Source organism: Drosophila subobscura, chromosome O (genome assembly GCF_008121235.1).
Source record: "Drosophila subobscura isolate 14011-0131.10 chromosome O, UCBerk_Dsub_1.0, whole genome shotgun sequence".
NCBI classification, from domain to species: domain Eukaryota; kingdom Metazoa; phylum Arthropoda; class Insecta; order Diptera; family Drosophilidae; genus Drosophila; species Drosophila subobscura.
This window is the reverse complement of record NC_048533.1, coordinates 6,359,260-6,371,329: the sequence shown is the minus strand read 5'-3', so window position 1 is coordinate 6,371,329 and position 12,070 is coordinate 6,359,260.

The following is a 12,070-nucleotide window of genomic DNA, read 5'->3' as shown; positions in this document are numbered from 1 at the left end:
GCAAAGTCATGTTTGCATTGTGGCCATGTCTTGGATGTCGGCTACCTGATACAGTTGTTGTTGTTGTTTCTCTCAATGCGGCTAACACAGATAGACACAAACCAGACACACACACTCACACGCAGACAGAGACACACATCAAAGCTCCTGGCGGCAGCTTGTACATGCCTGCAAACAGAACATGGCCAAGTGCAAGTCCTCTCTGCCTGCCACTCCCTTTTGAATGAAATTTCAGATTTATGTTTCGAGTTGGTGTGCCAGGGCGTGGGTCAGTGTGTCAGTGGATGGAAGACGTCATTAAAGCTGATCAATACGAGTTTTTGGGCTTTCCATCCACTTTACCACAACTATAGACCACTGCTGTAATATAGATAAGAAATGTGACCAGTGTCAAATCATCTTAGAATTTACCATGAAAACATTCCTTTATCTAACGATTTTCAGACAGGATGTATGTTCGTCCATACATAATTCAGGCCAATTGTCCGAGTGGCACAATAAAGCATTTAATAACATCAATTGTGTTTCAATTGCATAGAAAATTAAACAAAGAATCCAAGATTACAGCTTTTATTAGTCAAAGAAAAGACAAAAATTATTAAACACTGACACAATTATCTTTCACTTCTGTTGACTTAAGCTTAATTTGCAACATGCTTTTCTCTATTTAATTATTATTTAATACAAACAAGAATACATTTCTGATTTTATCCTGAGGGCTTTTATTGCACCATTCGACAAACTTTAAATCCAAAAACCAGAACTAGTACAAACTGCTATTAGCAGCGCATTTAAACTAAATGCATATCAAGAGCAGGACGAAAAAATACGAGCAGTGCGAATAAATATAAAATAAAATAAATATTTGGACAACATTTCCTCGTCCTCATGGAATCAGGAGAGATATTTTGAACTCGGCGACGATCATAGGTCCGTCGGTGGAAAGTTGACCAAAACGCATGAAATCGTTGCGGTTGCAAAGTGTAATTGCGGTTCGATCGATGCGGTTCGATCGACCAATGATTCGGTTTTGGTTCGACGGGCCGAAGCGAATCAGGCCAAACACTTCGGTTTTGGACGTCCGAGTCGAGCATCGAACGGTCGAAGATGACACACACACAGCATAGAGACAGGGCCGGCACAAAAAAAAAAAAAAAAAAAACAAAGAATAAAACACCGAAAATGGTGAGGGGCAAGACCCCCCGCGAGGGAGGCGATGTAATTAAAAAGAGATGTAATCCAAGTCGCTCACATGCGTAGGGCAAAAGTACTGTAACGCACAGTGCGGACGCCTAGTGTAGGGGCGACAAGGACAAAAGTAAAGAGTCGAGTACAAGTTCCAAGTCGCTCACATGCGTAGGGCAAAGTACTGTAACGCACAGTGCGGACGCCCCTAGTGTAGGGGCGACAAGGACAAAAAATAAAGAGTCGAGTACAAGTTCCAAGTCACTCACATGCGTAGGGCAAAGTACTGTAATACACAGTGCGGACGCCTAGTGTAGGGGTGACAGGGGATGGAACAAGGAAATGCTACCAGGGGAGACACGACTGTCCGCAATTGGTTACAGATACTGTAACGCACAGTACTGTGACTAGCTTCAGCGTGTAGGTAAAGACACAAAGTAAATGAAATAAAAGGTGAAGAGTCAATTGCTAGTTCCAAGTCACTCACATGCGTAGGGCGAAGTACTGTAATGCACAGTGCGGACGCCTAGTGTAGGGGTGACAGGAATATGGAACAAGGTAGCGCTACCAGGGAGACACGACTGTCCGCAATTGGTCGCAGATACGGTAACGCACAGTACGGTGACTAGCTTCAGCGTGTAGGTAGTAGGTAGGTAGGCCACAAAGTAAATAAAAGACGCACATAAGGCGATCAAAGAACTAAGGCGACGAAGAAACCATTTCACAGCACACCACGTAATTGAAAATTAGAATAAAAATACTCACTTAATCAATTACAGACTCCATTTCACGGGCACAAGGACACACAAGGAAACTAAATCTAGTATAAACGCTTGGGACACACGCACCACGCACACACCTATACATATACCTACTAATACATAAGTACATATAGAGATACACACGTAACATCATACACACAAACACTATAAATACGTAGAATAAGAAAAGAGAATATTCAAAATAGATTATATGTCAAGGGAAAGCAGCAGCCAAAGGGTTATTCCGGTAGACACGGAAGCTTTAGTAGCTAGTGACGAGAATCAAGCACAATTAGAGATGAGTCAACCCAACAACGCAAGTGTGCTCGAAGCGGTTCGAGTCCTAGAGCTGGTGGAGATTATACCAAAGTATGAAGGAAGTGTAGAGAAGTTAGATGGGTTTATATCAGCGGTAGAGCAGATATTAGGCCTCATAAAAGGTGAGGAAAGGTCAGCGGTAGGAACTATAGCCCTTAGGGCTATAAGAAGCAAGGTAATAGGAGCGGCAGATAGGGCATTGGAGTTGAATGAGGTAGATTTGAATTGGGACAACATTAAAAGGCATTGCTGTCTCATTTTAGAGATAAAGAGATCCGAGCAGGATTTAATCATGGAACTTACACACATAAAGGAAAAAAAAAAATTGGAGTTAGAGCCACTATATCAAAAGGTGTTGGAGTTAAGAAAGGCACTCGTCAGCTTGGGTAAGGCCAAAGAGCCCAACCCGTTGCTAAGGAGGGAAAAAACCAAATGGTATGAAGACATGACACTAAACGCCTTCCTCTCGGCTATAAAAGGGCCGATAGGGCTAACAATTAGGAATATCCATGTAGACGACATTTCAAAGGCATACGAAATAGCCTGTAGAGAGAAATGTCTATACTCTGGATGGGCCGGAACAGGGGGCAAAAAAGTACCTGACAACAGAGAACCAGGCTAAAGAAACTAAAGAACCTTTGGCGCAAGAGCTCGACAGGAAAGAAACTCAGACGCCAGGGGTGCACCGGGAAACGCCAGGCTGGCCACAGTACCAATGGGGAGTCAACGATCAATCATCGTTCGGTATGCCGTTCCCAATGAATAATGGAAGTGGTTGGCCAGGTTTTGGGTTCGTCTACCCAATGGGTGGAAACCCCTTCAGGGGAGCTCCCTTTATGCAGAACGAACAAGCAGGGTACACTAGGGGCCCAGGTCGGAACCAGCAGTATAGGAACCCTAGATGGGGCTACGACCAACAGAACAATGGAAGGCGTTGGGGACAGAACAATCGCCAAGAGCAATGCTTGATCCAGTCACCACAAGACGCAGGGAGAAGCGGACAGTCAAAAGGATGTCTAGAATGACAAATAACACAGGGCAGTCATATAACTCCAACAATTCCAGACAGTCGTACGCAGCACAGCAGACACCTAGTACCTCAGTCGGTAGTACCTCAGTAGTAAAAGCAATCACAGGAAATCTAGACGCAGAAGACGCAGATAAATTAGAACAAGAGATCAGAAGAGTACAGGAAGAGGAGAAAAGGTTAAATGAAGAAATAGGTACACGCCAGAACATGGACAATAGGTTCATTATAATGTTTAGAAATTTAACGCAACATATTAACGAAGAACAGGTTAGGGTGAACTCTTTTATTAGCAGCTATAAAAACGGAATAAGTAAAACATTCGTAGAAGAGGACAAAAGAATTTATAGAATAGAATACATCGACAGAATTTCGATCACGATAGACATGATAGCAATGAACCTCAACGAGGTAACGGAGAACCTATTATTAGCAAGGGTAGGAATAATCCCCAAATTCATATTAAATAAAGAAGAATCACGTAGAATTACACAGAATTTAGAAGACCAAAGGGGTGCAAATACTATCAGAAGAACACATGTACGAATTTTTGGAGCTGAAAGCCATAATGAATGGTACGGACATAATATTTTTCACTAAGCCTACCAATTTTTAAAGAAAGAAATGTATTTACTGAAAGAATACTACCATTACCTATAAATAAGACCAGAATTTGTAATAGCACCTAATTTTGTGGCTTATAATAACAACAAAATGTATTATTTCGTATTGTTGCTGCCTGCACATGGTCGCCGTCAGGCCATAAACTTTAAAATTGAGGCAGCACAAAAAACTGAAATACGTAGCAGCAGCAGGCAACTTTTAGTTTTATTGTCATTTCAATGTATTTCCGCACTTTTAACCGCAGTCTCAGTCGCAGTCGGAGTCGGATTCTGGAAAGTGGCAGGAGCCGTAGCTGGGACGAAGCCGGAGTCCGAGTCATAGCTGAAGCCGTAACCAGAGTTTGGAGTCGTTCGCTCTGACCCAGGCATAAAAAGGAGGAAAAGGAAAAAGAATTATTTCAAGCAGTTTCGAAGCCATAAAAAACTGCATTTGGCAGCCGCTGCCAAAAAATATACACCAGTTTAGGCCAGGCCAGAAGCACATCTCTCGATTTCTGCTCTTCGTATTTTCCATCTATCCTCCTTTCCCATACACATGCACACTCGGATATTGTACATACACTTTTTGCCTCTGTGGATGGACATTTCTAACATTCGCTGCACAGATTTGCGTGCCAGCGACATATTTAAAATGTTGAAAATTATTTATAATTAAAAGTTAGAGGCCAAAAAGTTTTTTGTGCCTGCCCATGTTCGCGTCAGCTTCGGGCCATTCAGAGGAACGGGCCGTTCGCCGTGGCCATGGCCATTTTGCTGGCTCCGGCTGCAGTTTGTTCGTAGAATTTTTTAATAAAAATACCTAAAGAGTGGTAGAGGTCCCGCACACACCCAGAGACAACAAACCCCCAGGGGCAGCTCTCATGCTCCCCCCTCTTCGTCCAGTCAGCCGGACCGGAATGATTGTTATTTACGCAATGGCAATAATAATTCACATTTTTACACCCCACGCACACACTCACACACACTCATGTGAAATCTTTGTGGTAAATTGAATTTTCCTTTATTCAAAATTCCGATAGCTTTTCACTTCAGCTGCCTTTTGTTTTTTCTGTTCTAATGGATTTAATACATTTTGGTTTGTTTGCATTCCAAATTCTTCACATCCTGAATCTAAAGAAAAACTTTAACTCAAGACTTAAAATGTTTTTCAAATAACTTATTAAATTATAGCAGCCAGTGTGCGGGTTTCCGGACAAACTCTTGCATTAAATTTCCATGCAATTGGCTTCCAACGATGCGAAAACTGACTTATGCTAAGCATTTGAACATACCAACAAGCACCCAACGAGTGCTCCCTGCGAGCCCTCTAGCTGTCCAATAAAAGTCAATAAGCATCTCGGAGATATGTGCATTTTTCAATTACGTATTTGTATGCAATGCCAGCCAGCATCAACAGCAACAGCAACAGAAAGGACAAATTCAAATGACATGAAGGGCACACTCCTCTATGTGGGCACACACACAAGGACACAAGGACACACATCCAAAGAGCCAAGGGATGGGCTGCAGGGGCAGTGGAAAGCCATGTCTTTCATTATGTACGACAAACTGGCTGACACGGGCGGCTAATAACGAGAGGACGCTGCTGCTGCTGCTGCTGCTGCTGCTGCTGCTGCTGCTGCTGCTGCTGCTGCTGCACACAACTGCCACACAACAATAAAGAACACCAACTTACTGACTGCCACTGACCCACAAGCCAGCCAATCCTAATGGCCATCCCAATGCAAATTGGCAATGCACAAAACTAAAATAGAACCGAGATGGAACCATGCAAGATGGCAGAGCAGATGGGGTGGGAAATAAAAATAGTAAAGGGCAAATTGACACGGGTCAATAAGCTTGGTGCTGGTGCTTCTGCTGCTTACAGAAAAATCGAATTAGTATTAAACGAAAACAAAATTAAGAAATAAAATGGTCGCGCTTGGCCCTGACACAAACTGCTGAGCAGCAAGTCCAACGCCACTTCCTACCTACATATTCACTACATCTACATCCTCTTCCACTTCCACTTCCATTACCATTACCACTTGCACTTGCTTCTCCTTCTCCTTCAATTCGCTTCCATACACATGACTGACCAGCGCTCAACTTTAAATAAGAGCCGGACCAAGTTGGCCAACAGCTGCTGTTGGCCAAGTCTCGAACTCCACTCCACTCTACTCACTGCAAAGGCCAAGTCAATGTACTCAACCCATGTCTGGGACAGAGAGAGAGAGAGAGAGAGAGAGGGAGAGAGGGACCCTTTTGGGTCTATTTTTGTGCGCGTTTAGTGGAGCGTGCACCTTTGGTTTAAGGCCAAGTATTTATGAAGTACCAAAAACTGGGTCGAAACGGCATGAAAGGAGCAGAGTGGATGAGGATGTGGATGCTGATCAGCAGCAGCAGGTCGATTGCAAAAGCCAGAACTCCACTGTCAATGCAATAAACTTGTCCTGGGGATATCCGCGTCCGTCTGTTGAAATTATAAACCGTATGCAGGAAGCTGCATATTATATTCTTTTCAATGAATTATTAGCAGGAATTAAGCATAAATCATGCGACACATACTCGGAAAAGGAAAACCTTTGTGCCATGAACATGTCAACCATTTTTTCCCTTCCTTGTTTTAATTTCGTACGTAATTAAAGATAAATTTTATCTCCGACATGGGAATACATTTGGCATTTAATATTCTATAAATTATTTACTGGCATGCAAAGACAAATCTCAATCAAATTGCATCATGTTGTTGGCCAAATGAGTCTTAACCAAGTCTTCAGCAGTCGTGTCGGCAGGCAGGCGTCCAGAACAATGAACTCTAACATTTCCCAGTGAATTGTCACCAGCGTATTAGCCTTACAAATCACCAGCCTGGACAGTGGTGGGGGTGTACTTGTGCTACCCACGAGCATTCACTGAAACTTCCATCCGCTCTGGTCCGGGGGCCTAATCGGGCCTCGTTAGGGCTCGAAAGCGATGGCAGGGAGTGGGGAAGGACTGCTAACAGTCCTGCTTCATGGCTGTTACTTGCTCATTGTGTTATTGTTGTTTTAAATGCGTTATTGTTGGCCAAGGGAACAAACAAGCGCATTAATAACCAGCGCCATTGAAAGGCCGTGTCATCAAATGAGCCAGGACAAAACCTCATCCTTGTTTCCATCGCTGTCGCTGTCGTCCGAGTTGTCGGTGGCGTCGTTTTTGTTGTCCTCAGCCTCGTTCTCGTTCTCATCCTCATCCTCATTTTCACTCCTCTGATAGGGATGATGATGATTGTTTATTTGTGCACAATGACGTCGAAACATCATTAAATGGCCAAAAGTCACGCATTTACAGTTACGACTGACAAAAGCCGACCTGCACGAGTCATTTGCTGGTGTCCGCCTCAGCTTCCACCTCTTCTTGTTCGTACAGCGATTTTAATGATGGGCCTGCTCTGACGATTACCGAGTCCATGATGTTCCCCCGTTTCGCATTCGTCCTGTCCCGTCCCATCCCGTCCCGTCCCGTCCTGCCAAATGTAACTGTGTCGAGTGTTTGAAAGTTTAGCTGTCATTACGTGTCAGTAAACCATGATCAGACCTCATCCTCATTGCCCTATTATCATCATCATCATCATCGTCATCTGTTGATGACAACTCCGTCTCTGTCCTGGTGCCCAGTAGTAGCCGGGGGGTCCGGCAGCCAGTAACCAGTAACCAGTGTTCACTGACCAGTTCACAGCAGCGGCACACTGTTGTTGGATCAACAAAGTCTAGGGGAAGGCGCTGTTCCTGCTGTTCCTGCTGTTCCTGCTGCTCCTCCCCAAATGCTAACAATCAACACATCCGTTTCCGTGGAGCATTCAAATTCACAGACGAACAAAGCAGCGCCGCACAGGGACACAGAGAGAGAGTGAGAGCATGGACTACATCTCGGCCAAGTTGTTGACCAATTGCCTCCACTTAAATTGAAAATTTCACTCTAGCGAGGGCTGGATGGAGAGTTACGTAGCTTCTCCAAAAGATCATCATTGAAAGACCTAGCTCTTCCTATTGGTTTGGCTGAGATCACATGTATTCTGGGGATTCCTCCAGCAAATTCGAGCTACATCTGTTATCATGCATTTCTCATTCTTATGGACCTTCTGCCTAAACGACACCCTGTCAATGGTTTGTTCCCAATCGACAAACCCTCAAACACGAGGGCTGAACGGACGACAAGAGCAACAACAGCAAGATGAGCAGCCACTGCCCGTACAGGCAACATTCAGTATAACAATTGGCTAACAGGTACAACAGTAACAAAAAACTATGACCAGGAGAGTAGAGGGGAACTACGTACCACCACAGCGGCGGTTAGCTTCCGTTTCACTAACTTTTCGCATAGCGCTTTTTCTGCCTGTGTGTGTGTGCGTGTTGCAGCCTTTGCCAATTGCTGGCAGTTTTGTTTGGCCTGTTGGTTGTTGTTGTTGTTGTTGTAATCCTATTAAAACGCCAGCTAGCTACCTTTTTGCTGGTGGTACTACTACTGCTCCTCCTTCAGCTGCTCTTCTAGCTCCTGCTGTTCCAGCTGCTGTCAGGCGCCTTTGTTTGTTGTTTCATTTCAATTCGCCGAAACAAAGACTTAAAGTGCTCATTCACCTGATTTTCTGGTTTTAGTTGCTGGCGACGACCACCCCGTGGCGACTCCCTCCCGGCCATAGTTCGCATGTTTATTTAAACCAAAACCAAACGGCAGCCAGGCCTTTGTGCCAGGCGTTTGTGTGGGTCTGGCCGTGGAATTGTTCAGCTTAAATAGGCCTCAATTTAGCCATGGCTTTTCCCCATTCGATTCGATGACGTAGTTAAGTATGTGCATGACACACTTTTCACATTGGGAGGTCTTAGTCGGCTGAAGTGACGGCATTGGGCAGCGGAAAAGCCTTTAAATAAGCTCATTGATTGATGATCGGATTAAAGTTTGTTTTAAATATTACATCCGACTTAATGTAAGTTCTGATTTCAAGTGGGAATCGTGAATAATCCACAATCAGCGAACGCCAAGAGTCCTAAAGCAGTCTGATCCTGTGGCAGAGGTAGGGTCGGTCTATAACGGGTACCGGGAGGCACCACAATCCGTTCACCTTGGCTGCACATAAAAATCTCAAGGATTTTATGCGGAAAGCAATAAATTTGAGCATAGCTCACACAACGTTACTTCCGCTATTTATGGCCGTTTCCAGCAACAGTTTCCATATGCTGGCGCCCCACCCGATCACCCGATAGCGCCATACCACGGAGCCATTTTCAATATCCTTTAGCAGCCCCAGACCTTCACTTCGCATCACATAGCTGCTTTATTTATTGAAATATTCTCGCTGCTTTCGTCTCGCGTAGCTCTTGGAAAAGTTTTAAGCCATTTCGATTGTGTCCTTGAGGCGCCTCAGCATTGTTTCCTTTGGCTCGTAGGCGGAGAGGCATGACAAGGCCAAGTCCTTGACCCCCGCCGTGCGGGGGAAATATTCCCATTCGAGTGTAGCCACATCCAGACAAATTGTCGTAAAAACTCAGCAATAATCGTCAGCATCAAGTCAGTCGATTGGGTACCTAAACCCAGTCCTCCCCTGCCCCAACAAATATTGCATTCACTTTGGCCTAATAGAGAAATCGGCGTAAATTCTGTTGCCACTCATTGTGCAGATGGCACGTCTGTGCGAAGAAGCTATTGATATATTTGGCTGTGTGGCCAGCAGAGAAATCACGTCTTGGCCAAGTTGCAGGACGTACTATACATACGTAGGTTTACTGCTGCATCTTCAAACTCTTTAAACCATAAATAACCAACGAACTTTCTCATTTAGCTTTTGGCCATAAAAGGATGACCCCCTAGCCATACCCATCATCGCATCAAATGGGGTTGTGGTTATCTATTGCCAAATTTTCCACACGTTTCTACGCGAATATTTACGATGCCTCTCACAGGACACACTCAGGATCAGCAAAAGTGTGTGGCAATTGGGGGGCACCAAAAGTGTTCATATTCGTTGGCGGAAAGTCTCTTTATGTTGAAAGAGCTTTGCATACCTACCTGCTTTTGGCAATTTGTGGCAGAGTGTAATTGAAATGGGCGCCGGTCACAACACGAATTCAATTGAAAAGGCAAACAAATCAGAAAGCGGCAGTGGCACGACATTAGCGCCACCATCGGCCAAGAGAGCTGCCCAAATGGCATGAAACTATGTCGATGGCGTTGTCACTGTCGATGATGTCGGGGTATAAGGATGCGGGGCTTAACCTGGGGCTGGGCGGGGGTGCGCTTTTGGCAGGTACTGAAGCCCAGTCTGAGTCTTGCCGGAAGCCAAACGCAAAACATTTCTAATTTCAGTCCTGATGTTGATGAATGGCAGTGGACAGGAGCAGGTGGCAAGAGCAGTGGCAGCCACGTTCACGTTCACGTTCTCGTCCACGGAAGCGGCTAAAATGCGACAACAAGCTTGGTGGACACATAGACAGAGAGACAGACAGACGCACAAATAGATGTGGACACGGAAACGGCGACGATGGGTAGCTAAATGTCAATTGTCGGGGGCAAAACTTTGCCCACTGGGAATGGGAATAGGAGTGGGAGTGGAAAAGACCATCATTTGTCCAGGACGCCTCGCGGTGACATGCTGTAGATACGTCAGCGCGGGACTTCAGCACCGGGAATGGAGGAGTGAATGGGTGGTTTCTGGACGAAGGGAGGTAGGGAGAATTGTCTTGAAAATTTCGCATGGCTTTGGCACGCATTGTTGGGCGGCTTGTTATGGATTCGGTGTGTGGCGCGTGTTCAGCTTTTGTATAACATAGCTGAAGATATCCGAGAATACCCGAGGAATATCCATGAGTTTGTCGGCAGCAATTACCGTTGATCTCGAGTGTTTTTTATCGCCGCATCCTGCCTGTCTGCCTGCCTGCCTCGTTGTTATGACATCGGTTGGCACGTATTCCCACGTCCAAGTCATCGCATTCAATTTGCTTGATTTTATTTCCGCTTCGTTTTTGCGCTGTTGTCCTGTCCTTTCCCGTCCTGTCCTTGCGCCCATAACGGGCACAGCGAAAAGGACGAATGATGGCACCAGACCTCTGGTCATTCGATAGTCGATTTCCATTCTGATTTCGTGTCCTTCCCCAAAAAACCTATCTTTGATTTCTCTCGCTGCTGCTGGTGCTGCTGCTGCTGCTGCAACTGCAGCTTAAGTGTGCAATTTGATTTGATTTTTGCCCAATTTTTGAACAGGTCCTTGAGGCCCACTGCCAACCATTGCACAAGTCCAACACAGGGACAGCGCCAGCACTCCCTTCTGTTCTGTACGACCTTGCTTGGCACTAAAACTGCCACAAAATTGACATTTTGTTTAATATTCTCGAGTGTGTTTTGTGCTGTGTTTTTGGGTGCCTGCAGGGAAAAACTGGAACTGGGACTAGAACTGGTAGTGTCAGTGCAGGCAGCCAGTCAGGATGTGAATGTGGATGTGGGCCGTTGTGTCGATTGTGTTTGTGTTTGTGCAGCAGCAGGATATGAATTGCCGGGCGATTGGCGGAGAATTGCATTCGAAACTGTGCCACGTGGCCAATCGTCAGTGGGCGGCTGGGGGATGTATGCACTCTCCCGATACCATTTAGGAGCCCAGCGATTGTTAGTGAAAAAGTGTCAGTGTAATGCAATACAATTTGCCCCGAATGCATGTTATCGTGTTAAATATTTTAGCATGTGCATAAAGTGGAATAAATCAATCATGTTTAACCCATTAATGTCAGCTCAAATGGACGCTGAAAGGAAATCTGATCAAATGTGAAAAGAACAGCCAAGCCACACATCCATATGGTGTGTCCCTTTTAACCAGGCCCACTTAGCAATGGTCGACTTATTAGTCCAACAACCTTTCCTTTTGGCCAAGCAGAGGGACTCACGCAATGTCCTGCGTTTGGTCCTTGCGAATAAACAGACAAGATGTCAACCAATGTCTAAGGACACTTTCGGGACACATTCGTGTGGGTCGGTCGATTTTGCTTTCATTTTCAGCTGTCGTACCGCCTCCAGTCCATGTAAAAAAATACACAACACAAAAAAAATATGGGAGAACTGGCAGCTTAAATATGGCGGCAGGATTCCATTGTCAGCGCCTCTGAAATCCGCAACTATTTCATTTCATTTAATTTGATTTATTTGCTTTTATT